This window comes from Rattus norvegicus, chromosome 4, assembly GCF_036323735.1.
Source record: "Rattus norvegicus strain BN/NHsdMcwi chromosome 4, GRCr8, whole genome shotgun sequence".
Taxonomy (NCBI): domain Eukaryota; kingdom Metazoa; phylum Chordata; class Mammalia; order Rodentia; family Muridae; genus Rattus; species Rattus norvegicus.
Window position 1 is genome coordinate 42,121,257 of NC_086022.1, and position 7,361 is coordinate 42,128,617.

Sequence of the window (7,361 nt, forward strand, 5' to 3'; positions counted from 1 at the left end):
GGGTTGTAGGTCTCTGGGATTACAGGTAGAAGTATAGACTGGAAAAGGGAGTACAGAGGTTACAGGGCAGACCTTATGGATACTGGGCTTGCTGGAGGATCCAGAGAGCAATGCCTTGGTACTTGCGGGTATCACCAGTTATTCCAGGGAGGCAGCAGGCCTAAAGGGATGCAGGCGGAGCTGTATCCCAAGAAATGGCTGGCAGAGGGGTCAGGACAGAACTCATGGTTACTGGTTTTGTTCAGAGGGTTTGGCAGGTAGTGAATTGGGGTAGGAGTCTCACTTGGTGGTCCGTAATAGCTGGAGACCTCTGAGATTGCAGATAAAAATGTGGATAGGAAGATGGACCACAGAGGGGACAGGGCCGACCTTGGGGCTGCTGGGATTGCTGGGGGACCCAGTAGGCATGGGCTTGGGGCTAGACAATTTTTAAAAATCGCACATTAATTATGTTATGAATCGTCAGAAGAATTGAGATGCCTTGAGGCTGTCACTTTCCTTCCTTCCTTCCTTCCTTCCTTCCTTCCTTCCTTCCTACCTTTCTTTTTTTCTTCAGCTGATGCTCATTGACAGCTGTTTATTGCTGTTTATTGTTTATAGTGCCTGTGGACACTATAGCAACAGGCCTGGAGATACTGCAGAATACAAGGTAGAAAGTTGAGTGTCTGCAGTGACAGCAGTGGAGTGCACAAGGAGGAGGAGAGAGGCCAAAGCTGTTAGGAAAGACAGGCCAGGGCCAAAAGTCATCTACACTGGAACCCTGAGCCCCTAGGCCCTCAGCTCCTGCTCCTGTTGTCTCCTGATTCCAGACCAGGGCTAGGAATTCTCTGGAATACTTTCTATAGGAGCAAAGAACACAGAGATGAGGCTGCCCTTCTGTGATAAAGTCAGAGGGTCTCCAATCCTGCATTCCTCCTTCACCCCTGGCTCAAATAGGGCCATGAAAAATAGCTGGACTCTATTGCATGTTTCAGAGGCATTAATTTTCCCTGTTGTCCCAGCCTACCAGCACCACACTATGGCCCAGAGAGTACTACAAGCGTTGCTGGCCTAATGATAGGATAGCGGAGGGGAAGGGACAGGGCATAGAAGTGAGCTCCAAAGGGTCGTCAAAGTACAGACAGGTACTACACATACGCATGGTGTTGGTGAAGCCAGAGCCAGGGTGCCACCCAGTCAGCACAATGACCACATCTCCCTTCTTGAAGAAGCCTCAGGCTTTGCCAACATTCATGGCCAAGTTTACACGAAGGTCAACATCCTCAACCCAGGCATCCTATACGGCATCCTTACACAGCACAGGGAAGATGTACAAGTGGGCCTGGCGAGCCGTCAAGAGATTGCGCATCACAGCAACGATAGAAGTCTGAGGGTGGTACCGGGCCACTTGGTGAGCACTCCTGCCAGACTTAGTGAGCAAGATAATAGTCCCACTGCGGCACTTGACGGAGGCCTCTCCACGGCACCCACAGCAGCAGCTTCTGTGGGGTCACTGGTAATAGGCACCAGGAGGCAGAGTTCCTCGAATAGCTGCAAATGGTAGATGGCAATGTCTGCCTCTCAGGCAATCAGATGCTGCATGAAAACAGCCTCCAGAGGATAGTCCTCTTTGGCTGTTTGTCCAGGCGGCACGATGTAGCCTGCTCCATCTAGGACTGCATTGGCCACATCACAGTCTTCAGCACGGGTGGAGTGTGGCTTCTTGATCATGTTCTCCAGCATCTGTGTGGTACAGATGATCCGCTTCCCAGCTCGGTTGCATTGTGTGATCATCGTCTTCTGAGCCAGGAAGACCTTCTCTGCAGGAATCTCAATGCCCAGGTCACCACAAGATACCATGATACCATCACTGGCCTCCAAAACCTCATCAAACCTGCAGACACCTTCATGGTTCTTCATGATTTTGCTGATGACCTTAATGTCCTTGCCCTTCTCTCCCAGGACCTTCCTAACCTCATGCACATTGGCTGCCTTGCGGATGAAAGACGCAAGTGCCATGTCCATATCCTGCTCCACTCCAAACTTCAGGTCCTGAATGTCCTTTTCTGGCTAGGCAGGGAGGTCCACAGCAGCACCAGGCAGGCAGGTTCATGCTCTTCTTGCTGCCCAAGGAGCCACCATTCTCCACCTCTGTCACCAGGTAGTCAGCACCTTTCTGCTTCACCTGCAGTGAGATGAGCCCATTGTCCACGTAGATCTTGCTGCCCACCTCCACCACCTTGCAGATGTTCTTATAGTCCAGCCACAGGATGTTCTCGTCACACTTCTCCATGTAGGCGTTGTCCAGGGTAATCTTCGGAGTGGCTCCCTCCTTCAGCTCCACCTATGCAGTGCCGCTGCCCTTGATGAGTCCAGTCCGGATCTCAGGTTCCTTTGTGTCCAGACCCACCAAAACGGGACCGTAGAGCATGAGATCAGATGCAAAGCTTTCTGTGGCTGCACGGACATTCTTGATGGTCTCTGCATGGTATTCAGAGGTTCCATGAGAGAAATTCAGCCGAGCCACATTCTTCTCAGACTTAATCATCTCCTTCAGCATCTCCACAGATCCGTAAGCAGGGCCAATGGTACAAATGATGCCAGTGTTGCAGGTCGTGATGGGCGCAGAGTCAATGTCCAGGCGGCACATGTATTCCAGGAAGTTGTCAGCCATGGCTACATGGAGCTGCTGGGTATAAATGAAGGCAGTCCCTACTTCACTGTGTGGCTTCGGCGTAGTTCCTGAGATCCATAGTCATACTTCAGATCCTGTTGTGATTCCTAAAGCGGACATGTGTTGAGTCAGACACGTCGCTGCAGTGCCGAGGCTGACACTTTTCTACGGTAAAATTTTGATTAGCATAGTCTTGTGCAGATAACCACATCTGCCATCAAATGTTTAAACTTTATTAAGGAGGAAGAACTTAAACTGTAACTTCAAAAATATTTGGAGGAATTGGTGAGAGCCAATGTGGTTGAGCATATCTACAACCCTAACACTTAAATGGTCGAAGTTGGAAGATCAAGAGATCAAGGAAAGTCTCGATTAGGTTTGGAGTTGAGAGCAAGTCTATGCTGCGTGAGATCTTGTTTCAAAGATAAGCAAACAAAATGAGGTAAAATAAACAAAGATTCATTAGTATTCTATGTGGATTGATGTCTATTTGCAGATGAAGTCAGGCACAAGATAAGACAAGGCCTGTGATTGGGCAGTGAAAAACTAAGGCGGGTACAGTTTTTGAGAAAAGCTGGAGAGATAAGGGAAGAAAGGACAGTAAAGATGGAGGAGAAGGCTAACCCACCCCCGTGTGGCTTTAAATAGCCACGGGTAGCTATGGAAATCTTATAAGGCATGAATAATTCCAGGACAATTTGTCATATCTAGGTGTGCAGTTTACATCAGTATTAACTGGCTCTGAGTTTATTGTGTGGACGTTTTGTGAAGTGAGAATTTACTGATATAAATCTAATTGATAAATTAAAAACCTTTGATTTTGTCGGGATACTGGGAATTGTGACTGTAGCCACAGGGGACAGATGCAGAGAATGTGAGCAGAGAACTGAGAGATAGGGAGCCACTACATGGAGCTAGCCATGGCAGCAAGATCACTGTAGCTGGTGTCAGTGTGGGATGGAAATTGGCAACTTAGAGAGTCAGGTTTTGAGAGCTCTGGGCCAGAGAGTCTGTGAAGTCTGGCTGGCTGAATGAGACTGCTGGCGCCATGTGTCCTGCCAGTGCTGTCGTTAGCATGAGATGGAGTTTTTATATTTAATATTTACTGCTACAGGTGGCACCCAAAGTGTTAGGCAAAGACCCACTAAAAGTTTAAAATTATCAGCCTAAGCGTTAGAGTTTTATTTTCTAAGTGAGAGAGGGATGGCACAGAGATGAGTCATGTAGACTCCAACTCAGGAACCTTGAAACAAAGAAACAGAGGGCTCTGAGGTCCCCTGTTGTGATAGGAGTGTGGTTTAATTCAAAGACTGGTTTATCTGCTTTTATAATAGATTTATATACAGACTTTGTCCAAATCACATGGGGAATTTTGCCCACAATTTGGAACTAAGATAGAAAAAATTGAAGGCTGCAGCACCAGACTGAGTGCATAACAGACGATAGTGCTAGTGAGTAGAGGTCTGAGGCTCCAGGTAGAGAGCTTAACAGATAGATCATATAAATATATAATGCTCTAATAAGTCTTACAGGACACTCATATTCTTTATAACACGGGCTCCACAGGAATTTTGAATTAAAAGCCTGGTTTGATAAGCTGCCTGATTCTTACTAACAGGTATTAATAGAAGTATGTTTAAATTGTTTTTATAGTAAGAAGGAGAGAATACAGATTTTTCCCGAGTCACATGAGAAATTCTGCCCACCGTTCACAACTAGTACAGGGAAAAATGCTATGCTCCAAGCACAGGACATAGTAGATAAAAGCTGCCTACTCCCTAAAGGCAGGTATTAGTGGAAGTTTACTTTAAAGATCATATAGTAAAGTCCACAGAATAGATCATATTCTCTGAACATGGGCTCCACAGGAATTTTGGGTTTTTATCCTGTCATGACAAATTTTAAAAGGCCTAAAATTAGGCTCATACAGTGTTTTAGTTTACTTCATTTGTTTTTGGATTGATATAATTTTCAAAATGGGTATGATTTTGAGTTTTGTGATATTATTTCTCTGGGAGAAAATACAAGATATAAACTTTTCTGGTTGCTGACTAAAGGATATATTGATTTGGGAAAGAGGTTTTTTTCTTTGCACTTTTAAAAAGGGTGATTAGACGCTGGGCACCTTCCAGAGCTATGTGGATCAGATTTGATAGAGGGTGTTCCTGGAAGAACTAGATTCAAGAGAATAAAGAAAAAAAAAGAACATAATTTCATCCTAACCAGTCTGTACACTCGACACAGACTATCAGTAGCTAGATAAGATATCAAGGTATCATCGATACCTTGATGATACTACAATTTTGTTTTGAGATTTATATATAACAGAATATACTGCTTTGGTGAGTCTCATGATCAGACATCTGAACTGACCTGCTTGAACTCCTGATCTCAGGGACTTTCAGCCGGATCCAGTCAGGACAGATATCAGAGACTATAATAACTATTGGTGTGGCCTTCTTTAGGCCTATCCAATTTCCTCATTTTCCCTACCGCTCACCTTCAAAATATCTCAATGCCCATATTCAGCCTGAAGAGGTTATGAAGAGTCGTTGTCCCAATGTCCTGGACTTTGGGGCTGAAGGTGGTTATTCTAACATTGTCTTTCTGGGGAATTTAGAAATGGTCATAAATTAACAGGAAGAAAATAACCAAAATTGATTGTACAGCCATAATCTCATTTGATATAAATCCTTATATTTGTTACTAAGTTGAAATTATAATCTTTTACATTGGTACACAATTTATTTGATACACATTTAAGGTTTTAATTAGTATGAATTTCTTACTGATATAAAATTGGGATTGATTTTGTTACTCTCATATAGACATCATGCTGATACAACACATGTAAGAATACAAGGCTTAGGCCCAATCCTATAACTGCTCCGATAAACTTATGTGAGATGATCAAGCAGAGAGCAAATTCATGGCTCTGAGTTTACTGTTAGGGTGTTTTCAACATAATTTATTAGAAATAGCTAATAGTAGTTAAGGAACAATAGTCCAGATTAATTTACATAGATAGATGGTTTTCAAAATTGTCAGAAATCCAAATATAAATAAATATGTTATTTATTCTTTTGTTGTTGAGACGTGCCTGCTCCTAGCAGCTCCTCTTCAAAGAAGTGATTCAAAGAAGAAATTGAGGTATTACATGGTGGTTAGGTAGCCACTAGGCAGAAATTACCTACTTCATCTACAAACAAAATACTGTACAGAAAAGGATACACTATACAGAATAGTTGACTGGTAATCTCTGCCAAGTCAGAATAATCAGTCCTTCAGAATTTTGTGTTATAAGGATCCTGGGCCAGAAGACTGAAGATTGATGCTCCTATGTGCTGCTAACAGGGGATTGTATAGGTAGGCAGTTGTCTCTACAACTTGTCTCAGTTCTGGAAGCCATGTTAGGCTTTCTATATTTTCAGATAGTATTGGTCATTCTCAGATTTCTGTTGGGGTTGAAGACTAATTATAGTATCATAACCTACCCAGGCTATTTAACATTGAGAAAACATATTCAATTGGACAGATGGTATACAAGCTATCCAAGACATAACATATGGATTTTCAGCCTTTCTTAAGATAGATAACAGAGTGTTTTATTTAATTGACAAAAATGATGGACTAGGTGTTAGGTATATCTTATACTTTATAAATTACAGAATGGTAATACTTGTGCTCAGCTTACATTTGATAGAAAATTATTTTTTTTAATTAGGCAGAAAAGTTGAAATGTGGTTTGGTGTCTATATGCAGGTGAGAGCTGGCACAAGATAAGGCAAGGCCTGTGATTGGGCAGTGAGATAAAAAGCTGGGAACAGAGTTTTTGAGAGATCAGAGAGAAAAAAGGGGGAGAAATGAAGATGAAGGATGAGAGGAATGACCTGCCCCCGTGCCTTTAAATAGTCCCAGGTAGTTATGGAAATCTTATAAGGGATGGGTAATTACAGGACAACTTGTCTTATCTCAATGGTCAATTTATACCAGTATTAATTGGCACTGAGTTTATTGTGTGGATGTTTTGTGCAGTGAGAATTTACTGATATAAATCTAATTGATAACTTACAAGCTTCAAGAGTTTTGATTTTACCGGTTGCTTAGAATGTGAGCAGAGTCCGATGGAAGAGAGCCTTGAGATAGGCAGTCTCTGTGTGGAACTGGCATGGCAGTGACCTGCCATGGGAACTAGATGGATGGATGGCTGTTGACTGAGGCTAACCATGGTGGCGAAGTTGCAGAGGGCCCAGAGAGTAGCCGTTGGTAGCATGGGATGGAAATTGGGAACTTAGTAGGATGGAGATATTTTGAGAGCTCTGGGTCAGAGAGTCTGCTATGTCTACCTGACTGAGATGAAAAATCCCTGCAGATGCCATGTGGCCTGCCGGTTCCAGCAATAGTGTGAGATGGAGTTCCTTGTTTAATATTTACCGCAGCAATTCTAAGCAGAATTAACATGAGCAAAAGCAAAGAGGCAAAAATGAACCCTAATAGTTTCTGACAGCATAGTGTAAAGGCCCATAGAGCAGATTAAGAAGCAAGGAGACCTCAACCCAATTTTCTTCTACCTGACTATTGGTCACCATCGCTCCACCTGGCACCTATATAAAGTAGAGTCTGACCAGAAATATAAAAGTCAAAGTTTATAGAAAACACTATAAACTTTCACACTTCAGTCTGAAAAGAAGGCTAAATACGCACAAAA

General features: G+C 43.2%; 1 pseudogene; it reads right to left on the reverse strand.

Annotated features, from left to right (window-relative positions):
* Positions 1 to 1,033: 1,033 nt before the first annotated feature.
* Positions 1,034 to 6,881, reverse strand: Pkm-ps19 (pyruvate kinase M1/2, pseudogene 19; annotated as a pseudogene).
* Between the last annotated feature and the right edge of the window lie 480 nt (positions 6,882 to 7,361).